This window comes from Trichechus manatus, unplaced genomic scaffold (genome assembly GCF_000243295.1).
Source record: "Trichechus manatus latirostris isolate Lorelei unplaced genomic scaffold, TriManLat1.0 scaffold00273, whole genome shotgun sequence".
In the NCBI taxonomy this organism is placed as follows: domain Eukaryota; kingdom Metazoa; phylum Chordata; class Mammalia; order Sirenia; family Trichechidae; genus Trichechus; species Trichechus manatus.
The window spans coordinates 1,075,149-1,091,163 of NW_004444209.1; positions in this window are offsets into that span (position 1 = coordinate 1,075,149).

Genomic DNA, 16,015 nt, shown 5'->3' on the forward strand with positions numbered 1-16,015 from the left:
TGCTTTGTTATTCTCAAGAGCCCACATCACATCTGACACATGTATTTTGCTATTATACATTTTTTTGTTTTGTTTGTCTCTTCTTATCAGATGTATTTTCCATAAGGGATATATACTTTTTTGTTTGTTTGTTTTGTTTTGTGCACTGTTTTATCCCTGGATGTAGAACAGGGCCGTGCACATTATAAGGCACTCAAATGTTTCTTGAATGAGGGAATGAACAAGACTTCAGCATAGCATTTTGTTTAGAGGAGGTGCCTAAAACACCACTACACTGGGTTCAGTTCCTTAACTCTGTCTTTCCAAGTGGCTGGAACTTTCTGTTTTATAATATGGGTTAAAAAGAAAAAACAACAACAAACCAAACTTGTTGCCATCAGTTGATTCCAACTCATAGTGACCCTATAGGACAGAGGAGAACTTCCCCATAGAGTTTCCAAGGACTGGCTGGGGGATTTGAACTGCCAACCTTTTGGTTAGCAGATGAGCTCTTAATCACTGCACCACCAGGGCTTATGGATAGTACATGTGAACCTTGTTATGTAAACTCAGGTGTGCAAGAAATATCACATTAAATTTTTTTCTATTAATCAATTTAATTTGTATCCCTAATGAAAAGTTTAATCTCAGTTTTTTTTTTTTGATTGTACTTTAGATGAAGGTTTACACAACACACTAGCTTCTCATTAAACAGTTAGTGCATATATCATTTTATGACATTGGTTAACAACCCCACGACATGTCAACAGTCTCCCTTCTCTACCTTGGGTTCCCTATTACCAGTTTTTCTGTCCCCTTCTGCCTTCTAGTCCTTGACCCTGGGCTGGTGTGCCCCTTTAGTCTTGTTTTGTTTTATGGGCCTGTCTAATCTTTGGATGAAAGGTGAACCTCAGGAGTGAATTCATTACTCAGCTAAAAGGGTGTCTGAGGGCCGTACTCTTGGGGTTTCTCCAGTCTCTGTCAGGCCAGTAAGTCTGGTCTTTTTTTGGGAGTTAGAATTTTATTCTACATTTTTCTCCGGCTCTGTCTGGGACCCTCTATTGTGATCCGTGTCAGAGCAATCAGTCGTGGTAACTGGGCACCATCTAGTTGTACTGGACTCAGTCTGGTGGAGGCCGTGGTAGTTGTGATCCATTAGTTGTTTGGACTAATCTTTCCCTTGTATCTTTAGTTTTCTTCATTCTCCCTTGCTCCCAAAGGGGTGAGACCAGTAGAGTATCTTAGATGGCCACTCATAGGCTTTTAAGACCCCAGATGCTACTCACCAAGGTAGAATGTAGAACGTTGTCTTTATAAACTGTGTTATGCCAGTTGAGCTAGACGTTCCCCGAGACCATGGTCCCCACAGCCCTCCACCCAGCAATTCGGTCCCTTAGGGAGTTTGAGTGTGTCTATGGAGCTTCCATGACCTTGCCTTGGACAAGTTGTGCTGGCTTCTTCAGTATTGTGTACTGTCTTACTCTTCACCAAAGTTACCACTTACCTATTGTCTATTTAGTGTTTTTCCATCCCCCCTCCCCTCCCTTGTAACCATCAAAGATTGTTTCTTTCTGTGTGCAAAACTTTTCATGAATTTTTACAGCAGTGATCTCTACAATATTTGTCCTTTAATCTCAGTTATTTTTACTGCCTCACTCCCAAGCCACAAGGGTGTGCCCAGGTTCTAGGGTCTTATCTAGTGCCAAGGTAAGAGAAAGCAACTCCACTCATCATCAGAGTTCTGACAACAGTGATTACCACTGAGATGCCTATTGTCCAAGGCTTCCATGCCACTCTTGGGGCATGGGAATCTCTTGTAAACCCAGGCACCAGGAAAGGAATTTTCTTGTAGGCAGCTTCTGCTTTCTGTGTGCAATCACTCTGAGGAAACTAAGAATCTGCTACTTGATTGAAGGAGAGGGAAGGAAGGAAGGAGGGAAGGAGGGAGGGAGAGAGGGAAGAAAGGAAGGAAGAAAGGAAGGAAAAGGGGGAGGGGAACGGAGGAGAACATAAAAACTCAAAAAATAATCTTGCCATGTATACATCCAACTTGAAATTACTTGTTCACTGTCTCTCTTTTTCATTAGACTGTAACCTTCGTGAAGGTAGGGGCCATTTCTCTCTTATAGGTTGCGATAGGTAGGTAGACCTGCCTCTAATATTTTCAGGCTCAAGGAAAGAGTTTAAATGGAGGCCCTTATACCATATTTCTGGTTTTATTTTATTTTCTTGCCTTCATTTCAGCAAAATTGTTATGTTGTTACAGCCTAGATTTTCACATAATTTATGTTCTTTTGATAGTAATAAATGTCAAATTAGGCAACATTTCTTGAATCATTATAGTGACTAGTTTTTTTTCAATAATTTTAATTTGGAGAAATTTGGCTTTACTGGTGGCACAGTGGTTAAGTGGTCGGTGGCTAACCAAAAGTTTGGCAGTTTGAATCCACCAGCCACTCCCTGGAAACCCTGTGGGGCAGTTCTACTCTGTCCTATAGGGTTGCTATGAGTCAGAATTGACTTGACAGAAACGGGTTTGTTTTTTTTTTAAGACCATAGCAATGGATAGTGTCAATAAAATTCTTAAAACAATACTTAGATTTCAAAATAAATAATGAATTTTACGTATCATGTTCTAACATTGTAAGTGGATCACGTGATAAATTAACATGACCACAATAAATATTATGAATTATTTTAATTTTATTGTATAAAAGGCTATAACTTATACTGTGATTTTTACCACTTCTTAAAGTAATTTCTAGATACATAACCAACCAATCAGTTGCCATCAAGTCGATTCTAACTCATGATGACTCCATGTGTGTCAGAGTAGAATTGTGCTCCATAGGGTTTTTTAAAATAATATTATGTTTTAGGTGAAAGTTTACACAGTGTCTTGGTTATTGTCTTAGTTATAACAATAACAGAAATACCACAAGTGGATGGCTTTAACAAATAAAAATTTATTTCCTCACAGTAAAGTAGGCTAAAATTCCAAATTCAGGGCTTCAGGTCCAGGGAAAGGCTTTCTCTCTCTCTGTTGGCTCTGGAGGAAGGTCCTTCTTATCAATCTTTCCCTGGACTAGGAGCTTTTCCACACAGGAACTCTGGGTCCAAAGGACGCTCTCTGCTCCTGGCACTGCTTTCTTGGTATGAGGTCCCCCTGTCTCTCTGCTCGCCTCTCTCTTTTATATTCCAAAAGAAATTGGCTGAAGACACAATCCAATCCCATAGATTGAGTATTGCTTCATCAACAAAACTGCTGCCCATCCCTACCTCATTAACATCATAGAGGCAGAATTTATAACACACAGGAAAATCACAACAGATGACAAAATGGTAGACAATCATACCATACTCGGAATCATGGCCCACCCAAATTGATACACACATTTTTTGGGCGACACAATTCAATCCATGACAGTTATCTAGTGCTGCTATAACAGAAATACCACAAATGGATGGCTTTAACAAACAGAAGTTTATTCTCTCACAGTCTAGGAGGCTAGAAGTCTGAACTCAGAGTGCCAGATCCAGGGGAAGGCTTTCTCTCTCTGTTGGCTCTGGGGGAAGGTCCTTGTCATCAATCTTCACCTGATCTAGGAGCTTTTCGGCACAGGAGCCCCAGGTCCAAAGGATGCACTCACTGCTGGTTCTTGTTTCTTGGTGGTCCCCCTGTCTCTCTGCTAGCTTCTGTCTTTTATATCTCAAGAGATTGACTCAGGATACAACCTAATCTCGTAGACTGAGTCCTGCTTCATTAACATAACTGCCTCTAATCTTCCTCATTAACATCATAAAGGTAGGATTTACAACACATAGGAAAATCATATCAGATGGCAGAATGGTGGACAGTCATACAATACTGGTAATCATGGCCTAGCCAAGTTGACACATTTTTGGGGGACACAATTCAATTCATAACACACATCAAATTATGTTCCCTTTTAACAATTTTTATACAAATTGTTCCATGCCATCAGTTACAATTTTTACAATGTGACAGCATTCTCATTATTTTCATTCTGTTTCCATTGATCCAGCTTCCCTTCCCCTCCTTGCCTTCTGTGATGGTTAAGATTGTGTGTCAACTTGTCTGAGTCGTGAGTCTCAGTGTCTGTATGTGATCACTCTCATGACTGAATATACTGTGAGTAGTCAGTCATATGAAAAGGAGTTTCCTTGAGGGTGTGGCCTGCATCTGAATATAAGCAGATGTTCTGGCTGTTTGCCCACTCCGGATCCTATGGCTGCCTCCTGTCATCTCGCTTCCGGTTCTTGGGACTTGAGCTGTCAGCTTATCTGCTAAACTTGGGATTCGTCAATCTTTGCAGCCTGCAGATCTTGGGTTCACCAGCCCCTGCAGCTATGTGAATCAGGAGAAACCTTGCAGTCTTGCCTGTCGATCTTGGAATTTGTCAAACTTCACAGCCTGTGCGTGGGAGCCCTGCTCTCTGACCTGCCGGTCTTCGGCTCACCGGCTTCTGTAGCTCCGTGAATTGGGAGAGGCCTCTACCCTGATCCACGGACTCAGGACGTTCTAGCCTCTACAATCGCATGAGCTGTTTCCTTGATATAAATCTCTCTCTATATATGTTTATATGCTTTACTGGTTTTGCTTCTCTAGAGAACCCAGCCTAAGACACCTTCTCATCTTTGCTTTTGGGTAAATGTTGACTGTTTGGTCTCATATAGTTAATTGTTTAAGGGAGTAAGTTACTCACGGGTGATAATGTTTATTTTGTAAGACAATCTATTATTTGGCTGAAAGGTGACCTGCAGAAATAGCTTCAATTCCAAGTTAAAGGGTATCTTAGGGCGATAGTCTTGGGGGTTCCTCTAGTCTCTATCGGTCCAGTAGGTCTGGCCTGATTTTAGGAATTTGAGTTTTGTTCTACACTTTTCTCCTGTTCTATTCAGGATCTTCTATTATGTCCCAGGTCAGAATGATTGGTAGTGATACACTGGCCTTATTTAACTTTTTGAGACTTCTCCTGTTTGGGTATGTACCCAGGTCACAGCTGGCTCATAGCATGTTCAATGACTGGTTTCTCAGTAGTAGATCATCAGGGCTTTCTTCTGAGGTGCCTCTGGGTGGACTTGAATCACCAACCTTCCGGTTAGCAGCAGAGTGCATTAACTGCATCACCAAGGTAGGTGCTACATAGGATACATAGAATAATGTAAAGAATTAATATCAAATTCATGCATATTGTCTTGACCTACATATATTTATACAAGTTTGAGAGTAAGGGAATTGTTTAATATTGCAAAAATATACCCCAGGTGTCATGTACAACAGTTGGGAATACTGTGCTAATTTGTGAGTACCTTTGGACTGTGCATTGGAATATGAAGAGAAGCTAGAAAAATGGATGTTTGACATCACTGATGCATCATAACATAAAAATCTGTTGCAGTCATGCTATATGAGAGGAAGAATTTGACAAGTTAGTCTTTTCTTTTACTCAGATGCTTCTGCTTTTCGAATCCTTCCAGTACTTGGAAGCAGTGTCTGTCTCCTGCATTGGTAGAGAAAAAACCTACAAGCCATCATGTCCCTCAGGTGACTTTTGAGGACCTAAAGCAAGAGATGTGGGGAGGTATTTCCCTGGGACCTGAACTGTGTTAATCATGAAAGCAGAAGTTTAGGATTATGGGCTGCACTGAATTCCAAACGACAGAGTCCTGTCTGTATTCTTTAACATGTTTATTATTTTTGCATTTGTATTAGTTGCTTGTGAGACTGTTATGGATTGAATTGTGCCTCCCGAAAATATGTGTTGGAATTCTAACCCCTATACCTATGGATATGAGTCCCTGGGTGGCACAGATGGCTAAGTGCTCAACTTCTAGCCTAAAGGTTGGCGGTTCAAACCCACGCTGAGGTGCTTTGGAAGACAGATGAGGCTATCTGCTTCTGAAAGGTCATACCCTTGAAAACCTTATGGCGCAGTTCTGCTGTACACACATGGGGTTCCCATGAGTTGGGGTAGACTTCAGGGCAACTAACAACAATAACATACCTGTGGATGTAATTTTATTTGAAAAAGGGATTTTCTTTGTTATGTTAATGAGGCCATATCAGTGTAGGGTGTGTCTGAAACCTAATCATTTCTGAGGTATAAGGAACAGCATAGACAGAGATAAGGAAGCACAAATAGGGGAAGATAGATACCACATGAAGATGGACAAGGAACTGAGGACTGCCAAGGCTACAGAAGCTGAAAGAGACAAGGATCTTCCCTTAGAACTGACAGAGAGAGAGAGAAAGAGCCTTCTCCTATAGCTGGCACCCTGAATTTGGACTTCTAGCCTCCTGAACTGTAGAAAATAAATTTCTGTTCTTTAAAGCCATCCACTTGTGGTATTTCTGTTAAACAGCAGTAACAGGAAATTGAGGCAGAAGTCTTCGAAAATGTGGAAAATCTTAACTGCCTTAGGCTCTATAGCAAACATAGGTTGTAAACTGCCCTCATGAGGCACACTGATATGGATCTGCATCTCATTACTATGGAGTTAATTCTCACTAGAACACCCCATAGTGTTTCCAAGGAGCAGCTGGTGGATTTGAACAGCCAACCTTTTGGTTAGCAGCCCAGCTCTTATTGACTGTGCCATCAGGGCTCTAAGGATCTGCATAGTTTAGAAAAAAAGTCCTTCATGCTTCGGATGGGAAAGAAATTTGGCTGTAACCTTGGCAAGCTGTGAGAAAATAATTACTGGGGTATAATAAGACAATTCACAATAGAAGATTATAATTAATGAAAGGAATATTTGGAAAACTATGCAACCTCACTAGTAAAGAAATAAATGTTAAAATATTAGGATACTATTTCTCCTAATAAAATAGCAAGTTTGCAGTGAGACTTATACTCCATGCAAAGCAGATGGCATTGTAAATAGGTGCCAATGTTTTGGAGGACAGTTCATGCCCTTTGCTCCATTGATTCCAATTTTGTTATTCTATGAATGTTGATAGAGTCCCTTCCACATGACAGATAACATTCTAGTCAGAGATAACAAATATTGATGTTGGAGATTCTGCATTCTAGGGATTGACAATCTACTGGGGGAAAACATACTTATAATTGGATAATTATACAGAAAAGGGAAAAGGAGCCTGTCATGGATTGAATTGTGTCCCCCCGAAATACGTGTCAACTTGGTTAGGCCATGATTCCCAGTATTGTGTGGTTGTTCTGCCTTTTGTGATTTTCCTATGTGTTATAAATTATAATCTCTGCCTGTGGTTAAAGAGGATTAGGGTGGGATTGTAACATCCTTACTAAGGTCACATCCCTGATCCAATGTAAAGGGAGTTTCCCTGAGATGTGGCCTGCACCACCTTTTATCTTACAAGTGATAAAAGGAAAGGAAAGCTAGCAGAGAGTTGGGGACCTCATACCACCAAGAAAGCAGTGCCAGGAGCAGAGCCTGTCCTTTGGACCTCGGATTCCTGTGCCGGGAAGCTCCTAGTCCAAGGGAAGGTTGATGACAAGAACCGTCCTCCAGAGCTGACAGAGAAAGCCTTCCCCTGAATTTGGACTTGCAGCCTACTAGACTGTGAGAGAATAAATTTCTCTTTTTTAAAGCCATCCACTTGTGGTATTTCTGTTATAGCAGCACTAGATAACTAAGACAGGGCTTTACTGCAGATCTAGGGTGTAGATGGCAGAGGATGGGCTTTTCCTGTAGGATATGAAGGAACCCTGGTGGTGCAGTGGTTAAAATGGTTGGCTGCTAACTGAAAAGTTGGCAGTTCGAACCCACCAGCTGCTCCTCAGGAGAAAGATGTGGCAGTCTGCTTCCGTAAAGACTTACAGCCTTGGAAACCCTATAGGGCAGTTCTACATTTTCCTACAGGGATGCTATGAGTCAGAATTGCTTCGATGGTAATGGGTTTGGTTTTGGTTTGGTATGACACCAAACTGAATCTGGAAGGATAAATAAAGAAGTTTCCTAGAAGACCAAGTGGGGAACGCTGCTACAAGCAAAGTCAGAACAAGGCCTAGAGGTGGCTATCCATGGTTCAGTATGGTTAGAGGGTAGTCCTGGGAGGAATTTCAGAAAGTTATTCAACCATTCTCCAGAGGATGACTTTAGAGAATAGTTTTCACACATTTAGTTTCTTTCCTTTGACTCTGGTTTTCATTTTCTGCCTAAAGGCAGAACATACTCATCCCTTCTGAGGAATGGAATTTTTAATTCTCAGGGAATCCAGATTTTCTGGATTCATGGAGGTGGAAAAATGACCCACCCAAATGACCTGAGATAATCTTTGAACCTTAAACTTGGAGCCAAAACTGGTCTCCTGAAAGTCATCTTTAAGTCAAACAATAAAAGCCATAAAAACCAAACCAATTGCTTTGAGAGATCCTATATGTTCAGTCAGTCTCCACAACAGAAACTTCAAAGGTCAGGACCTCAGCCCCAGGCTGCCCAGCCCCTCCCTACAGCAGGGTACTAGAACAATGCAGAAGGAGTGGCAGAAGAGACGCTCAGACACCTCTCCAGCCGCAGAATCCCCAACTGTAACTCTGCAGGATCTTCACCCAGAGCCAAGTGAAGGAGGGCATATGAGATCAAGTCTGTGCATGGGAAGATTCTCACTGGAGAGGTGGAGGTAGCTGTGGTGATCCTTCTGTGGTCCTGGGAAGAAGAGTTGGAAGGTGGGAGTGAGCAAGGGCTGACTGGGGTAGTTACAGATTAGGTGGAGTGGTTGGGAGAAGAAAAGAGGTGAGATGCTTTCTTACTCTGCCGCCTGAAGCAGGCTCTAATGGGGGCGGGGACTTTATTTTTATGGGCAATTTGGAAGGCTCACATTATTCTATGCTGCTTCTCACTTGTTAGTTTTCTGACTTTGGAACTTTCTGAGAGTCACTTGTATCTCTTTGTAAAATGGGATTGCAAAAGCGCCTGCAATACACTCAAGGTTGTGATGAGAATCAGATTTAAAAAAAAAAAAGCCTTATAATCCCTAAAACACTTTATGAAAGTATGTTATGGCAATTACTGAGGAGCAATTAGGCCAGGATCAAAGATCCTTTGGGATAAGAAGGGATCTCTTATACCATGTCTAAAAGGAAGAGGGCATCGCCCTTCCCCTGAGTGACTCTCCCTCCACCTTGGTTCCTTTAACACATCTGTTATTGTTAGGTGCCCACAAGTCAATTTCTATTCATAGTGACCCCATGTGACAGAATAGAATTGCCTCATAGGGTTTTGTAGGCTGTAACCTTTGCAGAAGTAGATCACCAGGTCTTTCTCCTTCAGGTTCAAACTGTCAGCATTTCCATTAGCAGCAGAGCGCTTAACCATTGCTTCACCAGGGCTCCTTTTAACAAATCTAGACCCAAGAAAAATGATTAGGAATGTGCTGGGCCAGGGCAGAGGGGTGGGAGGAAAGGAAGGAGAAGTCATAGAGAAGAAAAGGAAGAGGGTAGGCCAGGTAGAAGGGATGTGACCAAGTGAGTTTCAGGGTTGGTGCACAGAAAACAGTCAGTGAAGAGTGGAGAGAAATTGCAACACTGTATTTCTGAAGTAGGAAGGGAGGAGGACATTGTGTCTCAGGGGAAGGGACTGATCTGCACAAGATTCTGATGTGGACCCTCCTCCTGCTTCTGCTGCTAGATCAGGATCAGACTGTTTTCTTCTAGCACTAGAACTTCTACAGATGTCATCTTGATCACCCGAAGTCCAGAATGCCCGATGATCCCAGCAGTACTGGAACATGATGATATCAGGGTCTGCAAGCCCATCAACATCTTCATTCATGAGAGCACCAACAGAATAAATGCTATATGCAACACTACACCTACAAGGTGTCAGGATCTTGCTATGAACAACTGTCAACTTAGTCTTCTTGTTGTTAGGGAAAGTGTGTGGATTTGTGAAACAACTGACTTGATTGGAATCAGAACTGGACAGTCAGACAAGCTACCATATCTCTTGGAGGAACCAGCGGTACGTACGTTTAGCAAGTACCAGAGACAGAGAAGCAATAAGCATGATGGCTAGTCACCCTGAATCCTGAGCACATGGGAGGTTTTAGGTCATTCCTATGAATTTAGGCATTATAGTACTTATGAGTTTGTGTAACTGTGAAGCTTAAATTAAAAAAAAAAAAAAAATTAAAACACCTAATACAAGATAAGTGCTTAAAAGTGTTAGTGGTTTCCTTCATTTCTGTGACTTCTTGGAAAACCATAGGTCAGGTAAATGAAGAACGATTCTGAGGAGGTTCATCATTGCTCACTCATGATATCCTCTTAAGAGTTAAAGAGATTTTGTCCTCTTGCTTTCTATTAGGCTAGAGGCATTTGACAGCAGGAAGAAAAAGCCTTTCTTCTCTACAGATATCTGATGAGTGAAACTATTAAATTAATGCTTGCTGACAGTCTGATCTCTCCAGGCTATTAACAAGTCCACAAACCCAGATGGTCTCAGAAGCTCTTATTACTCCTGAAATCACCCCTCATCTTTTTCTTTTTTTCTAAGTGACTCCCATGTCCTGTTGTTAGCTGTCCTCAAGTTGATCCCGACTTGTGGTGACCCTATGTGTGCAGAGTAGATCTGCTCCATAGGACTTTTAAGGCTTTGACCCTTTTGGAAGCAGATCGCCAGGCCCTTCTTTGAAGGAGCCTCTGGGTGGGTTCAAACCAGCAAACTTTTGGCTAGGGCTAATAATTGAGTGCTTAATTGTTTGCACCGCACAGGGACCCCACCCCTCAGTCTTTTGTGCTAATCGTTTATCTTGCTCAAATGCAAAGATAGTCCTGAAGATTAGGCCATAAGAGTTCTCTTTCTCTACATATTTAAGTTTTACATGTAGACACAAACTAATAGTGCACTAGGTATATGAAATTATTTTTTTTCATTTAATCATAAATATTGTTATGGATTGAATTATAGTCCCCCCAAATTACTTGTTGTAAATCCTAATGTCTATGCCTGTGGTTATAATCCCATTTGGGAACGGGTTTTCTTTGTTATGTTGATGAGGCAGGATTAGTGTCGGATATATCTTGAGTCAATCTCTTTTGAGATATAAAAGAGATTAAACAAGCTAGCAGAGAGAGATGGGGTAAGATGGATGCCTTAAGACACATGGAGATCTCCAAGGAACCAGGAGGCAAAAGCTGAAGAGACAAAGACCTTGCTCTAGAGCCTACAAAGAGAGAAAGCCTTCCCATCAAGCTGATGCTCTGAATTCAGACTTCTAGCCTCCTAAACTGTGAGAAAATAAATTTGTTTGTTAAAGCCATTCACTTGTGGTATTTCTGTTATAGCAGCACTAGATAACTGAGACAAATGTGAACCAAATTTACACACACATAACATACTCACACAACCATTCCTCAGTTAGAGACTCAAAGAATGGTGGGGTATCTAAGTCAGAAGGCCATTTAATCCAAGCCCTGAATTTTGCAGATGAAGAAAGGAATGTTGGGATGGTCTGCCAAGATTCCTCAGCTAGCTGTTAAATATCTGGACTAAATCCCTCAGCTCCTTATCTTGAGAACTCTATTCATACAGCTGAGATCATGTCATGGCTCCAAATACCACAATCCAAATTAAGGGCAGGCACTGTGTTTTGTGAAATGAGTGCTGGTAAACAATTTGTCCAAGGAAATCATCAGATCTCATGAGCTTTCATCATCACTGACCATCCATAGGCCTATGTGGGGACTTTGCACAATGTCTGTGCTCCAGGACAGGAGAGGCAGAGAAGAGACTCTGCTGTGAGTGTCAATAAGTAGGAGAATGACCCCTTCAAACACAACCTGTCTGGGATCCTCAGTCACTCTTAGTTCCCCTGCAGGAGTTGGAACCATCTTGACTTTATCACTGTATTCCCAGGGTCTCGCTCTGCTGTTGGGCTGTACTAGGTGCTCAGTGTTTGCTGAAGTGACCATGTCTGGTCTATGGCTGTCTGGGAGACTCAACACACATTCCCTTCCTTCCATTTGGGCCACTAAGGAGGACAGATGGTGCAGAAGTTTTCCCTTTTTTTTCTTGGTTTCAAGTCTCTTACTGCTTTCTTTTCTTTTTTCTTTCTTTCTACAAAACAAGACAGTTTCTAATGTAAATTTTATGAAAAATTTTTGAAAGAAAACAGAGAAGTAAGTCCGACAGAATCGATCACATTTGTTTTCTCCTTATTCTCTGGGGCCCACTTACTTTTTAGATGGGAAAGAGTCAGATACCAGGTGTAACCTCAGCCTCTTGGTCTAAGGCAGAGAGAGGCTCAAGTCAGTGTTATATCATGATACATCTAAGTCTTGACCATGAAGAAACCCAAGGATTGGTACATGGTCCTCTAGCACAGTAGGCCTCCTTGTTTTGTGACTTGACCAATTAATTCATACCCAAGGCCAGTACTGCTATTACTGCTGCTCTTGTAACCAATCCAAGTATAAAGCATCTTACTGCAGGGCAGAGATTTACCGATTGGATCTGGTCTCCTTTGGCAAAAACCTATGCTGAAGAGAGCAAGTTGGCTGTGGAAGGATCATAGATTTTTTTAAACTCTGGATGAGGCAGGACCAGCCAGAGGTTTCTACAGATATTTGACAAGGTAGCACCAGAAACCTCCAGTCCACGTAGCACCACAGAGCAGGTACGAGTCTTGGCATGGGATGGTGTTAATAGATCCCCAAGATCCTCAGAACATGGGTCATGTTCACATAGGAGCTTCTTTAGAGGTGAGGTGCATTGTGGACTCACATGCATGGATAATGTCTTAGAGGATCAGACAAGGACTGGATACCCAAATCTTTCCTGAGTTACCAGGACATTGACACGGGGACCAGAATGGGGACTCTCTGAAAAGTGTTTAAATTATCCCACTATAGTGGTTCTGGGTCAGGGGGCTCCACAAATGACAACTAGTTCTGTGGCTTCCAGTCCAGACTCAGGAGAGCTGTAGAAAACCCAAGAAGAAACTCAGGTTCATCATCAACTTTCCATGACTTATAGAAACACCATTTCTAGTGTATTGCCCTGCTCCAGGGACTGATTCAAGAAAAACCTCTCTGGAAGGATCTGTCAATGTTTTTGAGGATCACTGGGAATGGCAGTTCAACTACCAGACTAGGATATTGTCTAGAAAGTGAAGAAGAATTGTGAAGAGAAAAGGCTAGAGAAAGAGACAGAAAAGAGAGAGGAGAGAAAGGCTTATAATGGGAATGAACAAGACATTTATCTATGATATGGAAATTATTTGTCATTCCTGAATTAGTGGAATTCTTTATATATAAATTTATTTAATTCATGTATCAGATGTGCCAAGCTCTCTGGTAATGGCTGAAACCAGGAGACAAGTGAAATGTGTTATGGGAGGCAGTATCTTCTTTTTCTTGTACAAATATTGTTTAAATTTAAATTTTGAACTCAGCAGAGATGTCTTTATCCAAACTCTGAAAGTACTATGAGCATCAGACCTAATAAAATCTCCTGAGGTTCTACAGGCCAGCTCAGTCTTCCCCTCCCCCTACCTCTTTTTAATCCTACTCAGCACAGTAAAGGGCCATGTTATATAATGGGAAGCCTAATACTCTGAACAAAGCAAGGGCCCTTTAGAAAGGAGGAACCTAGCTTCTCTTTTGTTTTTAGTAATATCCCTGATTCTCTCTACACACAAACATTCTCCATCTCATTAACTCCCTGTGTGGGAAACACGAGTCTCTGAATTTCTTGCTGTTCAAAATCCTGCAGAGTTTAAGCAGTTTGTTAAATTCCTCTTGAGTTTTTCCTCAATTAAATAGTTTTTAGTCATGGTTTGATTATTGCTTCTACTCTATGTCAACTAATATAACTTGAAAAAGGTCTTTCTGTAAAATCCGTAAAAGAATGAATATCTGATGTTGGGTAAAGGACTCCAACCTAGGTTTCCAGAATCTTGTATTCTTTCACGTCGGTGCTATCTATAGAACTGTCATCTACATTGCCAGTACTTACATTTCATTATGTAAACTGTCTTTTATCTTTATTTATGCAACAGATATTTATGGACTAGGCACTCTATTCCTGAAACAGTTAGTCACAGGGTATATTAAGAATCATGAAACATAGTCTTGGTCCTCAAGTTGCTATTGGAAAGGCAGAGAAATTAAACCTTTGGTGGAAGTAACAACACTTGTATAAACATGGTTTGTTTTTTTTTTTTAATTGTACTTTAGGTGAAGGTTTACAGAACAAATAGTTTCTCATTAAACAGTCAGTACACATATTGTTTTATGACGTTGGTATCAACCCGATGACATGTCAACACTCTCCCTTCTCAACTTTTTTTTTGGGTGAAAATATACATAGCTAAAGATACGCTATTTCAAAAATTTCTATATGCACAATTCAGTGACATCGATTATGTTCTTCCAGTTGTGCTGCTATTCTCACTTTAGATGAAGTTTTACATAACAAAATAGTTTCTTATTAAACAGTACACAAGTTGCCCTATGACAATGGTTAACAACCCCACTACATGTCAACACTGTCCTTACTCAACCTTGGGTTCCCTATCACCAGCTTTCCTGTCCCCTTCTGCCTTCTAGTCCTTGTCCCTGGACTGCTGTGCCTCATTAGTCCCATTTCGTTTTATGGGGCTGTCCAATCCCTGGCTGAACGGTGAACTTCGGGAGTGACTTCACCACTGAGCTAACAGGGTGTCTGGGGGCCATACTCACGGGGTTTCTCCAGTCTCTTTTAGGCCAGTAAATCTGGTCTTTTTTTGTGAGTTAGAATTATGTTCTACAGCCTTCTCCAGCTCTGTCCAGAATCCTCTATTGTGATCCCGGTCAGAGCAGTCAGTGGTGGTAGCCGGGCACCATCTAGCTGTACTGGACTCAGTCTGGTGGAGGCCTTGGTAACTGTGATCCATTAGTCCTTTGGACTAATCTTTTCCTTGTATCCTGTTCTCTTCATTCTCCTTGCTCCCGAAAGGGTGAGACCACTGGAGTATATTAGATGGCTGCTCACAGCCTTTTAAGACCCCAGATGTTACTCACCAAGGTAGAATGTAGAACGTTGACTTTATAAACTGTGTTATGCCAATTGAGCTAGATGTTCCCCGAGACCATGGTCCCCACAGCCCTCTGCCCAGCAATTCAGTCCCTCAGGGAGTTTAGATGTGTCTATGGAGCTTCCATGACCTTTGCTTGTACAAGTTGTGCTGGCTTCCCTAGTATTGTGTACTGTCTCACCCTTCACCAAAAATATCACTTATCTATTGTCTATGTAGTATTTCCCCCCCACCCCTCCCATCCCTCATAACCAACAAAGATTGTTACTTTTTTTTTTTTATTGTACTTTAGGTGAAGGTTTACAGAACAAATAGTTTCTCGTTAAACAGTCGGTGCACATATCAAAGATTGTTACTTTTTGTTTGTAAAGTATTTCATGAGTTTTTACAATAGAGGTTTCATACAATATTTGTCCTTTTGTGATTGACTTATTTCACTCAGCATAATGTTCTCCAGTTTTATCCATGTTATGAGATGCTTCACAGATTCATAATTGTTCTTTATCCATTGTGTGTATGTACCATAGTTTGTTTATCCATTCATCTGTCGATGGGCATCTAGGTTGTTTCCATCTTTTTGCTATTGTGAACAATGCTACCATGAACGTGAGTGTGCATATGTGTATTTGTATGACAGCTCTTATTTCTCTAGGATATATCCCTAGGAGTGGGATTGCTGGATCGTATGGTATTTCGATTTCTAGCTTTCTAAGCCAACCATTTTCCATAATGGTTGTATCGTTTTGCATTCCCACCAGCAGTGCATAAGAGTTCCAATCTCCCTGCAGCCTCTCCAACATTTGTTATTTCCAGTGTCTTTGATTCGTGCCAGTAATGCCGCGGTGAGATGGTATCTCTTTGTGGTTTTAATTCGCATTTCTCTAATGGCTAGTGATCGCGAACATTTCCTCATGTGTCTGTTGGCCGCTTGAATGTCTTCTTTGGTGAAGTGTCTGTTCACTTCCTTTGCCCATTTTTTAATAGGATTATTTGTCTTTTTGTTGTAGAGGT